Source organism: Hypanus sabinus, chromosome 1 (assembly GCF_030144855.1).
Source record: "Hypanus sabinus isolate sHypSab1 chromosome 1, sHypSab1.hap1, whole genome shotgun sequence".
In the NCBI taxonomy this organism is placed as follows: Eukaryota; Metazoa; Chordata; class Chondrichthyes; order Myliobatiformes; family Dasyatidae; genus Hypanus; species Hypanus sabinus.
In genome coordinates this window covers 165401760-165428276 of record NC_082706.1, presented here as the reverse complement: position 1 = coordinate 165428276, position 26517 = coordinate 165401760, and the positions used below count along the sequence as shown (strand labels likewise).

General features: G+C 39.3%; 1 long non-coding RNA gene across 3 annotated transcripts in view; it reads left to right on the top strand.

The window, feature by feature from the left end:
• Window positions 1-26517, top strand: part of LOC132399864 (uncharacterized) — a 64983-nt gene that overhangs the window by 13400 nt on the left and 25066 nt on the right. For all 3 annotated transcript variants that reach the window (XR_009514126.1, XR_009514124.1, XR_009514125.1), the window contains exon 3: window positions 915-1004. This is a non-coding gene — a long non-coding RNA (uncharacterized LOC132399864). The remainder of the gene's footprint in view (window positions 1-914; window positions 1005-26517) is intronic.

The following is a 26517-nucleotide window of genomic DNA, read 5'->3' as shown; positions in this document are numbered from 1 at the left end:
TAGGTGTGGTTAGGAAATGGATTAAATTACACTGGGACTGTATTTCCTTTGTATTTTTTGGCAGCTCAAGTGGAAAGGCCAGTGCATTAAATTCCCTGAGAGACTGAGAAACTTAATTGAAATGCTGATCGAAATTGTGAGATCAGAGAAATATAATTACATTTTAATACACTAGAACAAGACTTTTTTACCCAACATTTTCCTTAAGCTTCTCTTGCCAAACATTCCATTATTGGACAATAAAATAACAAACACTCCAAGAAGATCATGAAAAGGAAGAAATATTATTTTCCTTATCAATAAAATTTTGACCAGAAGGTAAGTCAGAATAAGAGAAATTAGAAAATGAGCAATAATTTACTAAGATGATTACTGTGGCATCTAATTGGTTGTTTACTTATTCCAATAAGTAAATGACTCTTGCAGATTTTCATAGATGGACAGTGGAGAGCATTCTGATTGGCTGCATCACAGGCTGGTATAGATCCTCCAACGCACAGGATCGCACAAAGCTGCTGAGTGTTATAGATTCAGCCAATTCCAACATGGCCACAACCTTCCCCAACATCAAAAACACCTTCATGAAACGGTGCCTCAAGAAGCCAGCATCCATCACTAAGGACCCTCACCATATAGGACATGTTCTCTTCTCTATTCCTACCATCAAACCTGAAGACCCACACTCCGGTTTTAAGAGCATCTTCTTTCCCTCCGTCATCATATTTATGAACTGTCAATGAACCTATGAGCACTACCTCATTAATCCCTTTTTTCGCACAATTTATTTAGTTATTTATGGTTGTTTTATGTATTTGCTCTGTATTGCTGCTGCAAAGCAACAAATTCACGTCATATAAAATAATAATATACCCAATTCTGATTCTGATTCTGATGCCCTTTTAATATTCTAATAGGAATCCAATCTGCACGGAATGACTGTACAAGATCATGAGGTGGAGGTGGTCTGTTGAGGTTCTTCCAACTGGCTTTGGCCCCATCTCCAGGTATGCAACCCCGTTTCTCCATGTCCCACATTGCACTTTAATTAAGCAAGGAAAAAACAAAGGGAAAACTATAAGCCAATTGAAAACATTAGAAATGATTAAAATAATTTTTATAATTAAAATGATCAATTATTTTAAATTAAAATAATGTGCAATATAAATACATATAATGTGCATTGGTAAAATATAGACGACACCTTAAAAATAGAGAGAACTATCAACATAGTAAGATATATTAATATATTAAACGCATGTTGTAAACTTTCCAAGTTGATTTTAATGTAGACAAATATATGGCTCTAAAAGATATGTAACTATAGCTTAGAAATTCTTTGTTATGAAATCAAGATTTTAACCATGATAATCGTTTTCAGTTTATTTCCTGTCACTCTGGAAGTTCAGGGGTCACCTCCTGCTGTGAGTCACCCTGCTGTGACTGGCATTATTTCCATAGCTTTCACAGACACAATTAAGTCAAACTACCTATAATCAACTTATTTAAGCACTCCTGAAGTTTCGAATATTAGCTTATTTTAAGTTTGCATGATATTAACGGGAAAAATGGGTAGATAGAGGAGATTCCTTCAGCTGTTTGGTATCTGGAATGGGATGATTAGCTACAAATTAGAGCCCGATTTTTCACACGAAGAGCTGGAAAATATTTCATGCAAAGAATGAGAGAACATTAGATGTGATCTCCAGATGCAGCAAAGGCAGCTTGGTCAATTGTTAAATCGAGTTTGTTAATTACAGATCGTAAGCAGGGGGTGGGAAGTATAGCAGTGGTTCCTTGACCCATCTGGTCCATGCCAACTAAGATTATCAAATAAACTGGTCCCACTAGCCCACACTTAGCCATAATTGGTACACCCTGTTTCCGATATTCCATCTTCTTCATCTTTTGCAGGCAGATTTTCTGCCAGCTTACTGTATATTGCACAGCTCACTTGCCCAGCATAACGTTCCTTCCAGCTTTGGGCTGCATATTATCACTGACCTGTTTTTCAGCTTATAATTCACCAGCAGTACAATGCAGTGGAGCGTGGCATATCACAGCCTATATCTCCAAGTGCAAGTGACTGGATGCATAAATGACCTTAGCAGTCAGAAAGGTCCCACCCTCTGGCCCTCTTTCTCCCTGGCCCCCAGATCTGTCATTTGAATTAAGTTTTTATGAAAGATGTTATAATAAATAAAGCAACATTTAAAATATTCACGACGTAACTATTCCTGGCAGCCACTTCTATACATTGCAGTCACGAGACTTATAACTGGCATCCATTTAGTGGGTAGGTCCTGCAGAAGAGTTTCAGCCGGAATCATCGACTCTACTCTTTTCCTGGACTCTGCCTGGCCTGCTGAGTTCCTCTAGCATTTTGTGTTGTGTGCTGCTCATGGGTAGACTTGCTGGGTAAACTATGTCCCACTGAGGAGTCCGCCAGCACAGACGGGGCCAGCAGCCACTGTAGTAAGACCTCCGGACACTGGCAGTTTGGAGAGGAGGAGACTTCAATCAGGTCCACTGACCGAGGATAGAAGGGTCGTGACAGTGTAATAGAGCTTTGACCAGCAACCAGTCGCCGTTTGGGATTGATTGGTGAGAGCAAAGTAAAGGAAAGCAGGGGCAAGCACAGTGACCGTCGTTGCAGTGGACAGAGTGGCAATCTTAAGGCTTTGGCTCTTCGAGGCTTCAGCAAAGAAAGGAAAGAAATGAAAAGCTCAAGTTTTTTTCCCTCTTCATTATATCTGCTTCGCTAGGACAGTAGGGATGACAGGCAGAATTATGAACTGGTCCTCTTGTGGGATGTGGGGAGACAGTTGACCACTGCAACTGCGAGAAGTGTGTCCAGCTGCACTAAGGAGCTGGAACTGGAACTGGATGAACTCCAGATCATTCGGGAGGCTGAAGGGGTGGTAGATAGAACATATAGAGATTTAGTTACCCCCAAGGTGCAGGACACAGGAAACTGGGTGACAGTCAGGAAGGGGAAAGTAGTTAAGGAGCCAGTGCAGAGTAACCCTGTGGCCATCCCACTTAACAACTTCCAGGGGGTGGGGGAGGGATAATCTAAAAGAGGAAAGCCACAGTGGTCAGGGCTCTGGCATTGAGCCTGCCCCTGTGACTCAGAAGGGGAAATGGGGACAAGAGGCATGCTGTGGTGATAGGGGATTCATTAGTTAGGGGACAGACAGGAGGTTCTGTGAATGAGAACGAGATTCCCAGATAGTATGTTGCCTCCCAGACACCAGAGTCCAGGATCTCTTGGATTGAGTCCTCAGCATTCTTAAGTGGGAGCTGAACAGCCAAAGGTCGTGGTCCATGCAGGTACCAATGACATGGGTAGGACGAGTGACGAGGTTCTTCATAGCATGTTCAGGGAGTTAGGAGCTGAATTAAAGGGCTGGACCTCTGGGGTTGTGATCTCAGGATTGCTACCTGTGCCACCAGAATGAGGAAGATAATACAGTTTAATATGTGGCTATGGAGTTGGTGCTAGAGGGAAGGTATAAGATTTTTGGAATCAGAATCAGAATCAGGTTTATTATCACCAACATGTGTCATGAAAGTTGTTAACTTAGCAGCAGCAGTTCAATGCAATACACGGTATAGAACAAGCAAATAAATAATAAGTAAATAAATAAACAATTACAGTATGCATATATTGAATGGATTAAAAATCGTGCAACAAACAGAAATAATATGTTAAAAAGTGAGGTAGTGTTCAAAGGTTCAATGACCATTTAGGAATCGGATGGCAGAGGGGAAGAAGCTGTTCCTGAATGGCTAGCGTGTACCTTCGGACTTGTGTATCTCCTACCTGATGGCAACAGTGAGAGAAGGGCATGCCCAGGGTGCTAGAGGTCCTGAATAATTCCAGGATTGAATGGCTTGTCTTATGAAGAGTGTTTGATGGCTTTGGACCTGTATTCATTAGAATTCAGAAGAATGAGGGATGACCCCATTGAAACCTATCGAATGGTGAAAAGCCTTGTTTGAGTGGATGTGGAGAGAATGTTTCCCATGGTGGGAGAGTCTGAGACCACAGCCTCAGAACTGAGGAACTTCCTTTTAGAATGGAGGTGAGGAGAAACTTCTTTAGCCACAGGCATTTGTGGATTCCAAGTTTTATGTATACTTAAGGCAAAGATTGATAGATTCTTGATTGGTCTGGGCATGAACTGATATGGGGAGAAAGCGGGAGATTGGGGCTGAGAGGAAAGTTGGATCAGTCATGATGAAATGGTGGAGCAGACTCAATGAGATAAATGGCCTAATTCTGCTACTACATCTTACAGTCTCATTACCCTATAAGAGCTTACTCCAGTCTATGCTCAAGGTCCTATGTTTCAGCTCAGTCCATAAAACTAGCCCATCAGGGTTCATTGGGTTTTAATTATTTTTCTTCTTCAAGCATTGAATTGAATTGGGAAAATACAAAACGGTTCCTGGATTGAGAGCCCATTACTGAGCTCTTCACCACTACAACTTTATTCCTGTGGAAAAACTTCTTTCCTGAGTCACCAGCACATTACATAGGTCCTCATGAGGCAGCATTTTTACAGCTATTGGCACACTCTGTTGTACATTTACACTTTTGGTTCTTCCATTCCCACTGTATGCCGGCTGTTCTCTACAGTGATGCTCTTGAATTCATTCTCCTAACTTCAAGTTGCACAGGTTTTGAGTACCAGGGGTTACAGATGAGTTCGCAAGATGAAACATTGTTGGTCCTCAGCCAGAACCAGAGATTACCATTGGATCATACTGGAAAAGAAGGAAAACCTCATATCTTTGCCACCAATCATCTCATTATGTCCACGTTCCTTGTCTCACCACCATTTCCCTGTGCCTGCAGACAGACGTGATTCTCAGTTCAACAATACCAATCTCATATTCAAGTTCCTTCATGGTGTTACTCCACTGTATATCCAGAATCTTCCCCATCTCCCATTAATTTCTCAGACCCTAATTTCCCTTTGAGAGCATTATTTTTAATAGTTTCTCACTTCACAAACCCCTGGAAGCAAATAAACACAAGCGCAAGCACTCTCCTGAAAGTGGAAGGCAAAAACTTGCCACTCTCATAAACCTTGTCTTCAGTTTCTTATAGGCTGCCACTGCTGAGATAGATCACATGAGATACTTTGCCCTGTTGCATTGTCAAAGTAGGAGTAACTCTGCTGGTAAAGTGGGGAATCTTCCATTTTTGATGAAGGTGATTTTTGCATTGATAGCTGCAAAGGACATTTGATTAGTTTTGACAGCTCCAGAAAGCAAAGGCAATCATAAAGAATACTCCATCTTTTTTCTTCCTCAGACTTTCATTTATTTTTGATTTGATGAACATGGATCCGCTTAAACTTTTACAGAATTTCTTCTTCTAACTCTGGCTACTTAATGCTGAGGAATAACTTGTTGAAATTACTTGAGTTTTTCACTGGGTTCCCAGTTTTTGTCAGTCAAGTTGAAAATGTCCAGATGAATTTTATTTTATTTTCTTGTGCAATTTCCAATTTTTCCATTTATCAATTAATAGCAATGTAATTAGTGTTTCATCCTGTTTTAGACGGGATGAAGAGCTGGATTGAGAAGTGGCAGATAGAGTTCAATCTGGAAATGTGTGAAGTGAACTAGGTTAATGGCACGATTCTTAGCAGTGTGGAGGAACAGAGGAATCTTGGGAGTCTGTCCATAGATCCCTCAAAGTTAATGTACAAGTTAGTGCACAAGGCGTATGGTGTGTTGACCTTCAAGGGATTGAGTTCAAGCACTGTATCATAATGTTGCAGCGCTGTAAAACTCTGGTTAGCTCACACTTGGAGTATCTTGTTCAATTCTGGTAATTTCTCAATATTGAAAGGATGAAAGAAGATGCAGAGGAAATCAACCGGGATGCAGTCTGGATTAAGAATCATATCTTATGAGGAAAAGTTAAGCAAGCAAGCTAGGGATTTTCCTCCTTGGAGCAAAGGAGGATGAGAGGTGACTTGACAGATTATAAGAGGCATAAACATTTTTTTCCCCCAGGGCAGTAATGATATATAACAGAGGATATCCTTTTAAGACAAGTGGAGGAAATCTCAGGGGAGATGTCAGAGTTGGTAAATGCCTGAATGAAAGGTCATGGGCTATGTAGGAGGAAAGGGCTAGATTGATCATGGAGACACAACACTGTGGGATAAAAGGCCAATCTGAATCTGAATACTGTTCTATGTTTTATGCTAACCATAACCTCTGGAATATTCTCACTAAGCCTCTCGACTTCACCATCTTTCTTTCAAATAAGCTCTGTCCTAGAACCCATCTCTCTTAGCAAGTCCAGGTTTCCTTCTTTAGTGGTCATATCTTCTATATTATTGCACTTTCATAAAGTACATTGGAATTTTCATCTGTTATATATGCTTATTAAATACAAATTATTGTTATTCACCCAGAGTTTAATTTGAGGGAAAAATCTCATTTTTCACTTGTCTTAAACACTGCTAGTTTTTTTTCATAAGTAGAGGAGATATATTACTGACCTCCAACAAAATGAATACAAACTCATTCTGTTTTATTTTCTTTTGCTGAGGAAACCCAGCTGTGGTCTCTAAAATATTGCTGACATTTCTTGATACTTCATAATGATTGAAATGCAAATTGTATGCAACTCCCCACTTTAAGTTGTGGACAACATTTCTTTGATTAGATAGGAATGTTACACATCTCAGTGTATTAATTTCATACATGTTTGATTATTCCATGGGATCTTCCCATTCATTTTCTACATTAGCATCAAACAACCCCTTCTTGCAATTCTTTCAACTCTTTTCTCAGATGTTTTGAGAAATATGATTCGAATGTAACAATAATGTGCTTATAGAGCAATCACCATCTTCTCCAGAACAATACAATTTCTCTGGTACTGACACCAGAGGTGATGCTTCAAAAGCAGGGTATTTATCTTTTGTCATTGACTGTGATAATACAAAGTAAAGGGCATTTTATTCCCTTCAGAATAGAATACTAAATAACATTAAATCTAAATACGTGTAAGAAAGTAGAACAAAGGCACAGGTCCTGAAACCCTACTCCATGCAAGGAGTGATTAAAGCTTGGAATAGAGATCAAGGTGAAGTTGAGAGGTGGTGGATAAAGTGAACCTTGGCGATCACTGTGATAGTGGAGTGCAAGGCCTTAGCTGATGAATGCATCTCAGCTAAACGGCATCCTCATCTCTGTTTATGTTGTGAGTAATGGACGATGACAATCTGCACTCATTGCATATTTTGAAGACATCCAGCTGCAAATGTAAAAGTCAATGTCAACAGATACATCAAACACACCCAGTATTGGGAAAGTATGGAATAATGTCATAGATATTTACAATAACTATTGATATTCCTTTAAAGCAGTGTCCAGTGTAGGCTTATGTGAGCTCAGGAATTGAAAGGACAACTGACACTTATGTAGGACCGTTCTGAACTTCAAACTGTCCATGAAGTTTATCGCCAATGACGTGCTTGGTTTAATGTAGGATATGCAACAGCTGGTTTGCACATAGCAAAAATCCCATAAAACTATTGGTGGTGAATAAATAATTTTCTTGTGTTGATATTTGAGGAATAAATCTTAACACACGATTAATCCCGCATTACTTTGCCAATAAGATGCCCTAGTTGTTTCAGAAAAGTAAAGTGAGTCTGGTTAATGTTCTATAAACTCTAGAGCACACTAAAGGGCATGTTAGATGGGTACAACATTGGCTTAGTCATGGCCTTTAGCTGAAAACCTCACTTGTACACATTGAACAAAAGGGATAGAGTGGATTAAAACTACCTTTTTGGCGTGGGGCAAGGGTGCTGGATTCAGAAAACAGCAGTCAGACATTTGAGCCAGAGGAATGACTTTGATAGGGAAGAATCTCGAGGGTCAGAAGTGATTCAGTCTATGTGTACTAATGGCAGGAGAAAGACAGTTATATACATATCTCCAAGAATGAAAGTCATTTACATCCACGACAGTCATCCTATTCTAGTGCTGTGTTTGTAAAACCATGTTATCCAAGGAGAAGCCAACATACAATTGGTCTCCTTATCTGAGGAAGGATGTTAATGCATTGGAAAACTTTCAGAGGTGTCCAGGAATAGAAAAGCCTACAGAAAGTGCTGAATAGAGCCCAATCCATCACAGATGAAGCCAACCTCATCACTAAATACATTTAAGTGGAGCACAGCCACAAGAAAGCAATATTCATCCAACCATTCCCTTTCCTCTCCTCTACCATCGGGCTGGAGGTACAGAAGCCTTTGGTCCCACACCACCAGGCCGAGGAATAGTTATTACCCTACAACCATCAGGCTTGTGAACCAGCATGAATAATTTCATTCACAACTACGCTAATCTGATTCTGCGACCTGCACACTCACTTTGAAGGACACTTTGCATCACATGTCCTCAGTTTTATTTTTATTTGGACAGTTGTCTTCTTTTGCATTAGTGTTTGTCAGTCTTGGTTTATGAGTAGTTCTTTGTAAAAATCTATTGCATTTCTTTTTTTCATATAAATGCCTGAAAGAAAATTTATCTCAAGGTTGTATGTCAGGGATGGCCAACCTATGGCGCATGTGCCAAAAATGGCACATTGGATGATTAGACGTGGCGCATTGTACCCCGGTGATAATAATAAAAAAGTAAGCCTACTCACACAAAAAGTGTTAACCAAAAACCGATTTGTAGAAAAAAAATCTGTAGCAGGAATTCCAGTAGCTTAGAGCTAGAACTGGGCTTTACTGAGAATTTACTGAGAATGAGAGCAATTATTTTTAGTGATTTTATTATTTCATGCACATCTTCTGGTGAATGTTACCTGCTTTCAGATTAATCTGTCTTCAATTTAAAAAATGTACAATGAGTCAAACTAGGAAAGAAGGACTGTTGTTCTGCAGTTGTTCCATGACTGTTCAATACACGTTAGATACTTGTTTGATCCTGAGGCACCAGGCGTCTGCACCAGTGGTGCGTCACAGGTCTTTGCCAGTCAGTTTACAATTGACACTCGTGAGCTACGGAGTTGTGCTTTGTTCGTCCTTTGTGAACGTTTGCAGTTTTGTACTTTTTCAAAAATTAAGCCTTGTTTTTACATTCAGTTACCCATCACAGTGCAAAAGAAAATGAGCAAAAGAAAAGCAGAAAGTGATAATAAGCGTGAATTCAATGACCAGTGGGGAAATGAGTTCTTATTTATAGTGGGTCCGTCAGGAAAACCATTGTGCATTGTTTGTGAAAACATTTTCTCACATAATAGACATGATCTTAATAGACACTATAAAACACAACATCATACTGAAATAGAAGGAAAACTGAAGCTAGTGCTTGGGTCTGAGTTACGGAAAGCATATGTGATTAAGAAAAAGGAAGAAATCAAAAGAAGACAAAATATATTTGTTAAAAGTCTCATTAAGGTAAGTAATGTTTATCTTGTTTTTATATTAAATCAATATATCGTGTAAAAATGCTAAATATGTCTATATAAGTGACACATGGAATGTAAAAGTTGTCCACCCCTGTAGCATATAGTAACGTATATGCACTTTGATAACAAATTTACTTTGACTTTTGAACTTAACTTAGACAAGCACATGAAATGGATAATTTATTTTGTGAGGAAAGATTGTATTGTCTGGACTTCAGCAATGAGGGGGGTTTGATGTTACATATAAAAATCAGAGGAGCCCTGACAGAATGGATGCAGAAGGAATTTTCCAGTTGTTGGGGAATTGAAGGTACTGCCTCAGATGCTGTCACAAGGAATGTGAGTCTCTGAACTCACTTCCTCAAGAGTGATTGAAATAGATTGTGAAGATTTATAAGATAGAGTTATAGGATACATGATAATCAAAATGGCAAAAAGTTATAATAGGCTTTATAGGATCCCTCTGCAATTGGATCCTCGACTTCCTAAACAGAAGACCACAATCTGTGCAGAATGGTGATAACATCTCCTCCTCGCTGACGATCGACACTGGGGCACCTCAGGAGTGTGCGCTTACCCCACTGCTCTACTCTCTATATATCCATGACTGTGTGGCTAGGCATAGCCCAAATACCATCTATAAATTTGCTGATGCTACACCCATTGTTGGTAGTATCTCAGGTGGTGACGAGAGGTGTACAGGAGTGAGATATGCCAACTAGTGGAGTTGTGCCACAGCAACAACCTGGCACTCAGCGTCAGTAAGATGAAAGAGCTGATTGTGGACTTCAGAAAGGTAAGATGAAGGAGCACATACCAATCCTCATAGAGGGATCAGAAGTGGAGAGAGTGATAGTTTCAAGTTCATGGGTGTCAAGATCTCTGAGGATCTAACCTGTAAGACAAGAAGGCAAGACAGCAGCTATATTTCATTAGGGGCTTGAAGAGATTTGGTTTGTCAACAAGTACACTCAAAAACTTCTATAGATGTACCATGGAGACAGTTCTGAAAAGCTGCATCTCTGTCTAGTATGGGGGGGGGGGGGGAGGAACTGCACAGGGCCGAAAGAAGCTGCAGAGGGTTGTAAATTTAGTTGGCTCCATCTTTGGTAATAGCCTACAACATATCCAGGACATCTTCAAGGAGCAGTGCCTCCGAAAGGTAGCATCCACTATTAATGACCTCTAGCACCCAGAGCATGCCCTTTTCTTACTGTTACCATCAGGTAGGAGGTACAGAAGCCTGAAAGCATACACTCGCATTTCAGGAACAGCTCCTGTCCCTCTTCCATCCAATTCCTAAATGGACATTGAACCTTTGAACACTGCCTCACTTTTTTAACATATTATTTGTTTTTTGCATGATTTTTAATCTATTCAATATACATATAATGTATTGATCAACTTATTTAGTATAATTATTTAATTTTGTTTTTTCTTCTATATGAAGTATTGCATCGAACTGCTGCTGTTAAGTTAACAAATTTCACGTCACATGCCGGTTAAAATAAACCTGATTCTGAACTGGATCAGGGCATTGAAGTTACAGTCAGATCAGCCATGATCTCACTAAGTGGCAGACTCAGCCTAAAGAGATGAGTGCCCTACTCCAGGAGACAAGCACAAAGGTAGTACACAATACAACAAAACAAATGTAAAATTTTCTGATGTTTTACAGGAATAATTAGCTCCTCAAAGTTAAATCACTTTCTCTGACAGGCCTCCCAGCTTGGAACAGCAATCCCCACTCAATTAAAAGAGCAATTACTCTTCATGTAAGATATCCAATTACAATTCAAATATTAAAACACAAAGCAGAAATTCCCAAGGAGGAATTTGTAAATACTATGCATAGAAATTACTGTATACATTGTTCAGCAAAATACATGGAAGCTGCAAACAAAACTGAGTACTTGAAGAGATAAATGGCTATTAAATTTTTATGCTTTTTTTGCATTGGACTTGATTATGTTTCTCTGTACTAGATTATATAGGGACAATGTTAAAATCTAGCATACAAAAAGATTTCTCTAAGAGCATTTGCAAGAGAGTAAAGAGTGTGTTGTCTTGGGATGTGAAGTCCTCAACATATGAGGACTGGCTTTTGCATCATATTACATAATAGTTGAGAAGCAAACTACACAAATGTCAGCAGAAAATTATTGTAATCAGAAGTCTGACAATCAGGTAGTTTTTACAACAAATCAAGTTTCGATGTATATTAAACACAAGAGATTCTGCAGATGCTAGAAATCCAGAATAACATACACAAAGTGCTGGAGGATTTCAGCTGGTCAAAGCTCAAAGTTCAAAGTAAATTTATTTTCAAGGTACATACTTGTCACTATATAGAAACCTGACGTTCTTTTTTTTCGCAAACACACATAGTAAACCCAAGAACTATAATAGAATCAATGACAGACCACACCCAACAGCACAGACAAACAACCAGTGTGGAAACAACAAATTGTGCAAATACCAAAGAAAAAATAATTAATAATAAATGCATAAACAATAAGTGTCAAGAACATGAGATGAAGTGTCCTTGAAAGTGAGTTGATAGGTGGTGGGAAAAGTTCAGTGATGGGACAAGTGAAGCTGAGTGGTTATCTCCTCTGGTTCAAAAGCATGATAGTTTTTTTAAAAAACTTTTTAAATTGAGTTTTCAAATGATTACAGAAAGAAAAAAAATATATACCCTTCCCCCCTCCCTTTAGGCCCTCCCCCCTAACATCCCTATAGAAAAAAAGAAAAAGAAATAGGAAAAAAAAGAAAGAGTGCCTGGATATCGGAAGATCCCCACATGCTCCACGGAGTTCGTAATAACTTTAGTATATATATTTATTTCTTTCCCCAAATAACCAATTATTTTATCTTCAGAGCACCTATATATTTAATCCTGTCTTTTGTAAATAAGGGCACCAAATTTTCAAAAATGTTTCATATTTATCTCTTAAATAATAAGTAATTTTTTCAAGTGGAATACAGCTGGAAATTTCATTCTTCCTATACTATACTTAAGTATATTCCTATCTATATGAATCCGATTTCCAATTAACTGCAATAGCATGATAGTTGAGGGGGGAATAACTGTTCCTGAACCGATGGGTCGTGATGCTCCTGTGCCTTCTTCCTGATGGGAGCAGCGAGATGAGAGCATGATCTGGGGTGGGTGTCCCCTTATGATGTATGCGACTTTCCTGTGACAGCACACCATGACAATGTGCTCAGTAGTGGAGAGGTCTTTACCCGTGATGGACTGGGCCGTATTCAGAACCACTTGTACGATTTTCTGGTCGAGGGCATTGGTGCTTCCATACCAGGCTGTGATGCAACCAGTGAATTTACTCTTCACCACAAGTCTATAGAAGTTTGTCAGAATTTTAGGTGACATGCCAAACCTTCACAAACTTCTAAGGAAGTAGAGGCGCTGCCATGCTTTCTTCTTAATTGTACTTACACGCTGGGCCCAGGATAGATCCTCTGAAATAATGACACTGAGGGATTTAAAGTTGCTGACCCTCTCCATTTCTGATCCTCTGATGAGGACTAGCTCTTAGACCTCCAATTTCCTCAAGTCAGGCTGCATCTATGGAAAGGAATAAAGAGTTGACATTTCAGGCCAAGACCCTTCACCATATACATTTGTATATTGCCCATTCAAATGCATTAAGGTCTAACTCACTAGCTTAATTGCAATGATGGTTCAAGATTAGAAGAATTTATATAACCTCGGATAGCGTGGCACAGGACGTACAAAGATATAAGAGTGATGGCAGTTTAGAAAGAAGGAGTGGTATGCTCAAATAATAAATTAAATCCAATCCAATTAAAGATAATGACTATTCAGAGTAGACATTTTCCTTTGTTGGTGAGCTTGGAGCTGTTGCTTCTACATATTTTTCATTTTAAGCAATAGATGTTTTTAAAATCAGCTGACTCGAGAAAAAAAATGTTCCTAGTCTCATATGCTTTCTTGTAACTGCATGATCACTTGAACAGCCTATTGTTCATCTTCAATTCCCTTCTGCATAAAATAAGCAAAGATAAGTAAAGTTTATTTTAATCAACTGATTATGGAATTGCTAATGAATCAGAGTATCAGGAAATATTATGTAAAAGATCAACTACACAAAGAAAAGAAAAAAATAATTCAATGACACAAAATATAGCCGGTGTTTAAACATTGATATGCAGTATACCAAAAATGACTATTTAGTGCTTGGATTTTAATTTTACCTCTTCAGTATCTGTTACTTTAGTTTGCTGTTCCATTTGCTAATAATATTGTTCTTTCCTTTTCCAAATAGCCAAGTAAACAATTTACACAAAATGACAGAAAATGCTTACAGAAAAGATTTTATTCAAACTGTATGTTTTAGAAGAGCCATTGCAGAAAAACACAAGGACATATTAATGCTGTGTTTTATTTTTTGCATTAATTTCTCAACCCTTAAGTAGCCACAAAGTTGCAGAGCTGGATTCAGCAGTTTTCTTATTTGGCAATGTTCGGATTTCATTACTACTCTTCCCTTCTCTTAAAAAAACTTTGTTATTGTAATACCAATGTTATTATAGTGTTTATATTATTGTAAGGTACAAAATATCTTTCCTGCCTAAGGTATAGATGCAGGTTAGTAACTCGTGTAGACTTTATTGCCACTATCTATAGACTAACCAGTTGTTGAGAGTGATTAACTTGGGTAATCCATTTCTACTATTCAAGGGAGATTACAATCCAAATGAACGTGCCTGTCTTTTGGACCCTAAAATGCTGTCAGCAATCATTAGCTTTATATTTTTGTTTGTTATGCAACTGACTTCAAGCTGTTTTTTACAAAAATGTGCTCTACTGAAGGGGCTGAGGGACAGGGAGGAATGCTTGATGTTAAAGCTAGAATTCCATGCGATTACGACATATTGTATGTAACTAGAGGATAACACTGAAGTGTATTTCCCAACTAAGAAAGAATGCAGTTATCTTCAAAAACAACCCAAAGTTTTTTTTTGGTTTTTTTTGGGAATGAAGATAAGCAAGGAATTAGGCCATTCAGCCATCAAGTCTGCTCCACTATTCCATCATGGCTAATCCCAGATTCCACTCAACCCCATACACCCGCCACCTTGCCACATCCTTTGACGCTGTGACCGATCAGGAAACGATCAACTCCCACCTTAACTATACGCAGGGATCTGGCCTTCACTGCCGTCCGTGACAGAGCATTCCACAGATTCACTATTCTCTGGCTAAAAACATTCCCTCTGTTCTAAAGGGTCACCCCTCAATTTTGAGGCTGTGATACCCCCACCATAGGAAGCATCCTCTCTGCATTCGCTCTATCTCATCCTTTCAACATTCAGTAGGTTTCAATGAGGTCCCCCCGCATTCTTCTAAATTCCAGTGAGTACAGGCCCAAAGCTGTCAAACGTTCCTCATATGCTAACCCCTTCATTCCCCGAATCATCCTTGTGACCTAGTAACTTACAATAAAAATTGCAAAGAACCAAAACTCTCCAGTCCCCTTCCTACTTTAGCTAAGGTGAGTAGTTGAGAAAATGCCTATTCTAATACCCTTAACACTGGGTCACCAGAATACAACCCAATGTTTTCAGAAACAGATCCTATTGTGAATGACAGCTTTAGGAAGTCCAATCAGAGCAGGACATTGCACTACGCACACAGCTCCTCAAATTATGCTGAACTGTACAACAGTCCTTCAGGTCACATCATTGATACATGAACAATGTGCACACTGTGAACATACAAAACCACTCCTCTGACTCCCCTGTCGGACAGTGGCATGCACATCCCATTTTAATGCCTACAAGGCATAATATCTAGGCCATCAACTCTTCAGTGACAGACATTTCACCAATGATTAGCTGATAGCGCAAGCTTTTGAAAGTGTGAATGGGTTCTGTCTGTTTTCCTCTAAGCAGACAGTGATGTGCAGAGATATTACATTAGTACCTCAGTGCTCAGAACGTGTTGCCTGGAAACAGGGTACGAGATGCATGACTGATGGCAATGTTCCATCGAGAGCATGGCTTCGATCCCTGCCCGCTCTACTGTTATGTGCTGCCTACTAGCACCCTGGTATAAATTTTTGCCTTCTGCAGTCTTCAGCAATGAGTCACCCATGTCCTGGTGTGGGAGGGCTGCTGTTGGCAGACTGAGGCAGGAGTATGACTACTCAGCAATGAGCCATGGAATTCAAGTCTGTATCCTGGCCAGTCCTTGCTTCACATGTTGATAGACCACCCAGATCTTACATTCTCTCGCATTGTCTCTGGGATGAAAGCTGCTGTCTGCCATTGTAAGTATGGAGAAAGAATACTGGGCATCAGCAGACATGGAGACCCTGGAAACTCTGAAGTCAATGAGCATGAAAGGGAAACTGCGCTACTGGTCAGGGTCATACCTCACACAAAGGAAGATGGCTATGGTTGTCAAAATTCAATCATTCCAATCATGGGACATCATAGCAGGAATTCTACAGCTACTTCATCCATGACGTTCCTTCCAACATAAGGTCAAAGGTGGAAATGTTCGCTGATGATGGTGCAATGTTTTCAACTACTTAGCAAATGATAGACTATGCCTATATTCAGCAAGACCTGACCAACATTTAGGTAAGGGCTCATATGTGGCAGGTGATATCCATCCTATAAAAGTGAAATGTAATAAAGATTTCCAACAAGAGATAACCACCTTCTCCATGACATTCAATGTTATTACCATTGCCCAATCACCGGGCAGTCACCATTGACCATAAATTTGAATTCACCAGCCACATTAATATATATCTACAAGAGTGGGTATCCTGCAACATTAACATCTCTGAAGAAATCCAGGACCAGGCAGTCCAATGTATAAGCTCAGCACTGGTCACTCTATACATTCATCCTCTTTACAGCTAGTTCAGTCATTTCAGTCTATATAATACACTGTAGTGACTCACCATGGCTATTCTGATGGCACTTCCAACACCAAGAAGGGCAATGTAGAAGACAAATGAGAACACCATCACTTGCAGGTTCTCTTCCACCTTGTATTCTATCTTCATCTGGAGTTAACCTGCTGCTCTTTCATCTTCGAAGTTCAAGTCAGTTTATTATCAAAGTCCATGTATGGCACCATATACAACCCAGAGGTTCATTTTCTTGCAGGCATACTCAATAAATCCATTAACCATAATAAAATAAATGAAAGACCACACCCAACAGGGCAGACAATCACTGAGTCTGAATCCACCAACATCCCACCCAAAAGAACAGTCTTCACCAGAAGACATTACCCTCACAAGGGGAGCTCACCACCACCCTCACATGGGCAATTACAAACAAGAAAAGGACTTGTCTGAAACCCCGGATCCTGAAAATTATTTATATATATATATACCCTACCATTAATAATATCTGTTCCTTGATTAGAAATTGAAAAAATTAAAAATTGTCAGTAATACAATAAATTACTTCAATATATCTGAAAATCTATTTTTCAAGTTATAAATATTAAGTGATTTTCTGTGCATTTGCAGCTTCTATATTTTTATTTCACATTTCCAACATTTGCCTTCTTTCCCCTCTTTTTACTTTTCCATATCCGATCTGTTTCCTTTTGGTTCCTCAAGGTAGTCATAGCTGGGGAAAGTAGTGGGGATAAGCTCCCAATACTGTGTGTCTCAAATATTCTCGAACAACCAAGTTCAACTCTTGGTCTTCACATGTGGCTCAGTTAATAAGCCCGACAGAACCATTTCTACTGACAGGGAAGGGGCAAAGGTGGGCTACTGGCGCCTTCAAACCAGACACTTCAGGCAGATGGGGCTCATCAGCCGTGGTTGGCAGCTCATCTAGGAGAAGGAAAACTCTGACGCCAAACCTCCGCTGCCTTGTGGCCATACCCACTCATGGAGAAGGCTTTGGGAGTAAACCCTGAGGAAATATTCAGAGCTGGAGTCCCTCAGGCAGTCCTACATTGAGCTCAGTTCTGACTGGCAACTCCTGTGATGCCGCTGGGGCTAAGCTGTCTTGGTTTCTGCCGCCCCGTTGGATTCACTGGCTGTTTGAAGAAGGGGAGCCTGCTGCATGGGCAACGGCTTGCTCTCCATATTGTACTGCCCTGGCTTATCACTTAGACAGCATGGTCAACCTCGACCAGTGGAGGTCCTCAGTCCGTTTCCTTTCATTAATTATGAAGAGTGCAAATTTTGGATAAGTTATTGTCAGTTGTTTCTTGAAATCCTTGAAGCCTGCACTAGCTGTGCAGCAGAAAAGCTGGCTTGTGAGACAGGAATCTATAGGTGGTGACTAGAGGCCTTGGAAGATAGAACTAAGAAATCATAGTGTGATGTTGTATATTCTGTTTGGAGCCACACTTACTCCAGTAATTAAGCACAAATGTGTGAGCTTTTTAAACACTGTTTACTTCTTCGCAGCCTATGCTATTAAGACTTTACTTGATAGGGAACTAGTGTGAGATAGCACCACAGAGATGTGGTTAAAGAGCTCTGCATTCTGATCAAAACATTTAGAAGTGTTGTCAGAACATAGAAGTATAGGGAGGTACGCTGTTTGCTATTTTCAGTAGCTCTTTGGAATTGCACTAAACACAAAATAATCCCAATGCAGTAATCACTACGTGAAGGTTTCCAGCACTAATGACACTCTGAGGAAAAGGATAAACAAGGAATGATTCAAACATAAATAAACCACAGTCACCCCAAATTCGTAACATGAAAGAAAATTGCATGATCATATGACAAAAAATTTGGAAGTTAGTTTTACAAATGTTTTTCTGAAAAGAAAAAAAAGTTTTTTTTTTATTTGTCTCATGAAGTCCTGGATCAGAGCTCCCTGCTTGTGATGTGAAAGTGCCCCTTTATGTGTTTGCACATTCCATCAGAGCAGAAAGAAGTGGGCTCCAGTGGGAAGCAGAAAAAGCAATGGATGACCTTGTCCTTCATTGCTGAGGGTCTGTGGGTTTGGGTCAGGGACAGGAACTCCCTGTACAGACACTGTGTCTGCCGGCATACAACTTACTCCACAGTGGAACACTTTGTTCACCGCCACCAAGGAAAACTTACACAAAAACACAGCCTGTAGCAAGCTGAACCTTTAAGAGCTACCCATTTTTTCCCTCTTTTAAATATGCTTTGAGAATATTTCAGGATTATTAAAATGATATAACTAGTTAGAGCTGCTGTACAACATAATGACACTGAAACCCAAGCAGCAGAGAGACAAAGTTACAAAAAATAAATCCCACTTATTGTGTCAATGGCATAGAGTGGAATCCATATATTATCATTTGTGCTTGACCTTTTGTGACTCTGTATCTTTGAAGAAGAATTTGACCCACCAATAAACTTGGGATTCCTCTAGGTGCCAGTGACTCCATGAACTTTTACACTTTTATGATGAGTATGAGTGTACTTTGGGGTAATTTTAAATTTGAAAGTGGGTGTTCCACAGCATTGTTTCATTCTGCCTGTATGATCTATAGTTTGGACTGAAAATTCCACAGGTATTATCTTATAATTGCTTTCCATAAGTCCCTGAAAGCCAAGTTAGATTTATAGACAAACATCTTTCTAGAGGAATATTTATTAAGCACATTCAGAAAATGGATAATAAAGTTCAAAGAAGCAATTATAGAACTGCCTGAAATATCTGCTGGTGTTAATGTAATGACTTGGAAGTTGAGCAATGTTTAAATGAATTTGTATGGGTCTCTTAGCAGAACCAAAGCAATCACTGTAGATTCAGCAGATCTTAGTTGGTGCGAAGAAGATGATGAGATCTTTGGTCCGACAGGCAGCACACTTGGAAAAAATCACAATTCATGCAGGTTTTCTCTTGCTTTGACCAAAGAGACATAGTGATGGATATAGGAAGGGACATTTTGGTGGTTCTTCTAAAGTTGCGCTCCAGTAGGTGGTACAGTTTCTGACTTATTTTTGTTTTAAGCTGTTTTTTCCCTGCTCATTGTATCTCACTTAGGACAGTAAAGTCAATGTCAAAGTATCTGAGCTTCTAGCAGAGCAGTGTTCAGTTGACACTGCGGACATTGATCCAGACCACATCGTGGAACGGGAGTTGCTTGTGTATACAGCGCATACTTCACAGAGCAAGGCTTTGATCCAGAGGCAACAGGGAGAGTCAAATCTGCCTGAAGACCTTCCATGGCTGCATGGCATTTAATGCTTCTTTATTAGTGGGCACTCTGACCTCTGTGCCACGAAGAGAAACCAGGAATGTTTAGATGAGATGACCATTACATTTATTAACTAATTAACCACAAAAAAAAGGCTGCTGCAGGATTCTACACTGGAAACTCCACCATTCCTTCTATGAAAAGAAACAACTGCTCGGGCAGCTGAAGCTAGAGGTCCAGTAGAAAACCTATGATCTAAAGCACAGAACATGGTGGAAAGAATGCAAGGATCACAGCAGCTCCCCATGTCATGATATGAACATAGAACGTAGAGCATAGACTTCTACAGCACAGTCAGGCCCTTCGGCTCACAATGTTGTGCCGACCATGTAACCTACTCTAGAAACTGCCTAGAATTATCCTAGCGCATAGCCCTCTAGTTTCCTAAGCTCCACGTATCTAAGAGTCTCTTAAAAGACCCTATTGTATCCGCCTCTACCACCATCACTGGCAGTGCATTCCACTCTGTGTGAAAAACTTACATTTGACATCTCCCTCGGTAACTACTTCCAAGCACCTTAAAACTATGCCCCCTCATGTTAGCCATTCAGCCCTGGGAAGAGGCCTCAGGCTATCCACACGATCAATGCCTCTCATCATCTTATACACCTCTGTCAAGTCACCTCTCATCTTCCATCGCTCCAAGGAGAAAAGACCAAGTTCACTCTATCTATTTTTACGGCATGCTCTCCAATCTAGGCAACTTCCTTGTAAAACGCTCTGTACTCTCTCTATAGCATCAACATCCTTCCTATCGTGAGGTGACCAGAACTGAACACAGTACTCCATGTGGGGTCTAACCAAGGTCTTATATAACTGTAACTGTATGAATGGCTTCTTCAGTGCTAACTAGGCCACCTACTGCCCAAACTTCCGATGCCTCATTCCAATGGCACGTGGTAAAACTATCAAGGACAGAAGAAATCAATCCCATCAATGCAAAGGGTTTGACTGGCTCTCTGTCCTTGATAAACACAAAGGTCTTTCACCCATGACCATGACTTTCATGTGAGTGCCCCTGAATCTATCCCCAGCCACCTACTCTCACTAACTCTTCTGTCACTCCTCACTGACTAGGTCAAAATGCCACATCCAACCAAAGTAACAAGACCTTGGGAGTGGATGGTCGAAAATGGAGTCACAAATCTACAGTTTTCTCTGTCACCATAATTTTGACACTCCAAAAAATAAGATAAATCTGGTCGCAGTATTGAGAGAAGAGTTTCCCTGGTATCTGTTACAGGGAATATCATTGCCTGGATCCTTTCAGTCATCTCCTTCCAGTAGCCCAATCACAGTATAGATTCTGTTCATGTAGAGGCATCATGTACACTGTCTTCAGCATGTTGCATCACAAAGATTCAAAGTTCAAAAAACATTGTGATCTTTTTCAACTGAACTGAAATCTTTGACTGCCTCAGCTAGTAGGCACTGTGGAGAACATTTTTTTCAAGTATACCTGTCCATAGATATTCCTCTTCCTCTTGTCTTTACTTCATGATGACATATAAGCCATGATACCAACCAACAGGTCAACAAGAGGACTCATTTCTGTAAGACTGATGTCAAACAAAACTACAAATTTGTCCAAACTTTTTATCAAATGGACTTCATTTTTGTTCTAGTTTTGTTTTTTTTCTTGGAAAAAATGTGTAGCCTTTATATATTTTTTCGTTTTTCTTGTGAATACTGCCTATGTGATGCTATGAGCATGCAGCTGCAAGCAAGTTTTTCATTACACCTGTGCACACATGTACTTGTGCTTATAACAATAAACTCGACTTGGACTTAGACATTTACATGGAAAAATCTAACATGATTAATTTTGCAGGAAAAGGCTATGGGTATCTTTGATATTTCACCCAAAAAGAAAAAAAAATGAAAGAAAGAAAGCAAACAGGTTTATATCATGCATATCAGAATATTGAAACATACAGAGAGATGTGTCATTTGTGTCAATGACCAACACAGTTGTTGTTAAGTAGATAAACAATCTGGTTAAAGCATTCATCAAAAAGAATTTTATAGCTGAAGTAATCAAGCAGGAAATGCTGGGAGAAGCCTGAAAGTGTTGCCATACTTCCAACACAAAAATAGCATATTCACAACTTATTAACCCAAACCTGCATGCCTTTGGAATGTGGGAAGAAACCGGAGCACCGTGAGGAAACCCATGCAGTCACAGGGAGAATGTACAAACTCTTACAGACGGCAGCTGGAGTTGAACCCTAAGCTTTCAGTCACTGGTTCTCTAAAACATTAGGATACCATGCCATAGACAATCTACTTAAACCATTCATCAAAAACATTTTTATAGCTTAAGTATTCTCGGAGACTTGAGTAATTGCATTGTGTAAATTAGGGTTCCACTAGCCTGTGATAAACACAGTTAACACATTGACAGGGCTAACAATATGATCTTTAGCTATTATGAATTTTTCCCATTGTGCTTCCTCTTCAAAGCTGGCTCATCTGATTCATATAATATGAATGCTGGAGAGACGATGCTTGATATTTGTGTTATTGTTTTGCTTTCTTGCACACTTCTGGCAGATTGACAATATAAAACAAAGGATCAATGTCATGTAACCTAATCTGTGCGGGTAATTCCTTTATTCATGAAGAGAAGGATTCCAGCTGTATCATCTTCGTATTTAAGATGTACATGGATGATAAAATGTACAAGACAAAATATCAAGGATTAAATATGATAGAAAATCAAACTGACTACTCTTGAAGAGATTTTGAATCTATTATTGGATGTAATATTTTGCCATGTTATTCCACGTTACTTTGTTTGAGAATTGTTTTACGAGGGGTAATTGATAAGTTCGTGGCCTAAGGTAGAAGGAGTCAATTTTAGAAATCCTAGCACAATTATTTTTCAACATAGTCCCCTCCTATTTTACCCATTTAGTCCAATGGTCGTGGAGCATACTGATCTTGGACCTCCAGCAAGTGTCCACAGCAGGGGTGATTGATATGCTTGTGGCCTAAGGTGAAAGGAGATGAGTTATACAGCTCTCTTTACATGCACATGCAGGTCAACTCTGAGTGATTGTGCAGAAAGTTTGAAGTTAATAACTCATCGGGGTGATTGATAAGTTTGTGGCCTAAGGTAGAAGGAGCTGAGGCATTAACTTCAAATTTTCTGCATAATCATAGTCCAGTGGAGGAATTGAAAATTGAGAAAATATTGTTGAGCAGTAATGAATAGAAATTAAACAGTAAAAATACAATTGAGTATCAGCAATTCAACTGAACTGATATTAATCATTTGGACTTCCAAAAACATGATTTGTATTACAAAATTAGTTTGTAAGTTTTATAATATAACTTACAAATTGTCAGCATTGCTGCAAAATATTGATCTACAAATCAGGAAGATGGCCAAGTTCTGTCAAACCCTGCGAAAGCAAAGGGTCGGCATCTTTGGAGGAACAGAGAAGATTAACAAGAGTAGAAAGAATATGTGACATTATACTATGATTCGTAGGCTAACATTTTGCCAACAAATTTATCATTTATAAATCACATTGTAAAATGGAATGGAATTGTTTTGTAATCCAAACAAATCACCTTTTCCAAAGGCCAAGTGAAACTTATGTCAATTCATTACGAACTGGCTAATACTAAATCATGTTTTCAGATCTTTATTTTATTTAACATCCTTTCATTACCAATCAACATTAATTTCTCAGTTTTGTTGCTATTGCAGCAATTAAAAAAAATTAGCCAAGAAGACACAGAAAAATGAGAATATATAGTTAGAACTTGATTGGCAATCAAAACACTTTGAAAGCCAGTTATTGCAGCTTTGCGCAAAGCCAGACTGAACTAGCCTGGCTCAAGCTACATTGTGGAGCAAGACTCCAATAATCTGGCGCCTGGCACTTTGGTCGTGGCAGAAAGGAAGAATTTCTGGACTATTTAGATATTCCTCGAAATAATACACTCAGGCACTTTAAAATTCGCTGTTTGTTTTAGATATTACATGGTATGGTGGTAAATTTGCCAGGGAAAGTATGACATTTAAAGGAAGTGGATAGACTGCAGTGCGAGTATCTTAAAGGGAATGTGAGAATCAGGGCTCGTCTGTGTAAAAGAGAATGCAGGATCAGTTTAAAGGGAGCATGGGAACCCCAGTGTTTTAAAACAAGTACAAGAATGGTGGCCCTGGTGCCTTGAGGAAGTTTTGGAGCAAGGGCCTTTACCACCTTGATGCTAAACGATCGGAATTTCCAAGCAATCAGATAATAAATCCTTGATCACCTCAACTAGGTATATACTAATAAAATATCAGCTGAAGAAACCTGTTCTGTATGAACTGGAATCATCCACTTTCAGATATTGTGGCATTGATTCACATTTGGATACCAGCCAAAAGTATCCAAGAGGGATAGTAAAATACCAGCAGGGAACAAACATACATCGACTTATACATTAACACCATATCATAGCAGTCACAATCAAGTTATTAGCTAGCATTTCTTTGTACAGGTACAGAATATATATTTGGAATAGGGATGAGAATTGCTACAGAAATGTTAACCCATAAATACAATAGCAGTCTTTCCATTGTTCAGAGATTCATCACCAATAAATTTCAAATAACTACACCAAGGGCTGGTATTTCACTGCTGAGTGTGTGTGCAAAAAGATCCATAACTGGACAATGTTTGAGCTGGCGATCGCACACTGCAATCCCCAAATATTAGTTTAATATTGAGGTAAAAATTAGAGGAGGCAGAACTTTTCCACTTTCTGCCCAGGATCCATATTGTGATCTGTCAATTCAAAGTAGATAATAAACTTCTACTTTTGTGATTTGTACGGCTATTTCTGGCAATAGAATTATTACTAGCAATAACTGATGCCTCCTGTTCGGCTTCTATTAGGTCCATACTGTGCAAGTATTTTATCTATAATTACTCTAAAACTTATACTTGGTATTCTTTGAGGGTAATCTGACCATTTCATGTTCCAAGTCTGCAGACTCACCTGGCTTCTCTTCCAGGAGAGCACAGTCTGTGAAGTCACAGGCATGGATGCATTTTTATGTTTTTATTTTTGTAAACTGCTTTTGACCATTTGTCTATGAAAAATGGAAAACAAGCAGGACCTTCAGAAATAACATTTGAAATTTTGGCAAATCTGAACATCTTAGGAGATGCATGAAGATAGTCTTATAGAGGAAACTGCTGCTCCTGTTTGGAAATACAAAATTAAACCGATTTTCCTCCTAGAGTTTCTTTTCATATGATCCAAGTTCTTTGAGGTGGCATCTCTGTTTGTCCTTAAGGATTGTGTGCAACCCTTTAAATATATTTCACTTTGTAGCACAATATAACTATTACACCATTTTGGTTAATATGCAGTTTAAGCTGGACAAATGTGAAGTGTTTGAAGGTCAAATGAAAGGAAAAAAGTATATAACTAATGCTAGAGCCTTGAAGAAAGATCGCAGGGTCCAGGTCCATAGTTCTCTGTAAGTGTCTATGTAAGTGGACAAGGTGGTAAGAAGGTGTACAGCATCAATGCGTATAAGGGTAGATAGATAGAAAGATAGCTACTTTATTAATCCCAAAGAAAATTACAGTGTCATAGTAGTACTACAAGTGCACAGATACACAAAAATACAAATATTAGAAGAGATGTAAGAAAGAATAAAAAAATGTTACCTCAAACAGTCTTACAGGAGAAGTCATTACTTCCTTGACTATAGGTTGACTCATTATAGAGCCTAAGTGCCGAGGGTAAAAATTATCTTATGTAGTGCTCTTTGGAGCAGTACAGTTGTATTCACCTGTTACTGAGTTCAGCCAAGACTCCTCTGTTCAGGCAAGGTGGCACGCAGAGGATGAGAAACGTTGTCCAGAATTGCCAGTAAGGAAGTCACCTGCATGTATAAAACTTTATTCAGAACACACTTGGAGTTTATGTGCCATTCTGGTCATCCAATTATAGGAAGGATGTGGAGAAGGTGCAGAAGAGATTTATCGGGATGCTGTCTGGACTTGCAGGTATCAGCTATAAGAAAATGTTGAACAGACTTGGGATGTTCTCCATACATTGAGGGGCAACATGATAGAAGTTTTGAAAATTATGAGGCATGTTTAGGGTTGACAGTCAGAAACTTTTTCCAGGGTAGAATTCTCAAACATCAGAAGATGTACTTTTAAGGTTAGAGAAGGGAAGTTTAAATGTGATGTAAATGGCAAATTTTCACTCAGAGAGTGGTAACTGCCTCAAATAGGTTGCCATTGATAGACACATGAATATGAAGGTCAAAGTAGGATTTAGATATTACAGAGGAGGAGCCCATTTAGTATAAATTGGCAACATCAGGGGCTAAGTGGCCTGTCTATGTTCTATTTTCTTCTGTGTTCTATGTTCTAATACCTGTAATGCATGTGTAATAGGGATGCTTATTTATAACGATGCATAGTGCCTGTATAATGAATCACAAAAAAAGATATGGAGAACTGCTGAAACACACGCATCTTGTTTATCCCACACTCTCCAAGTACTCTGTACTTGAGTATAGGTGCCATGTATACGTCACACATTTACTATGTCCAGTGTTCCCCAAGTAGTCTCCTATACATTGCTGAGACCCAACGCAGACTGGGAGACCACTTTGTCAAGCGCCTCAGCTCCAGCAACAAAAGCACATTTCCCAGAGGCCCATTCCCATTCCAACATGTTGGTCCATGACCTCCTCTACTGCCACAATGAAGCCACTCTTAGGTTGGCAGAAAAACACCACGTATTCCATTTGGGTACCTTCCAGCCTGACGGCATAAACACAACTTCCCCATTTTCTCCTCACCTGCCT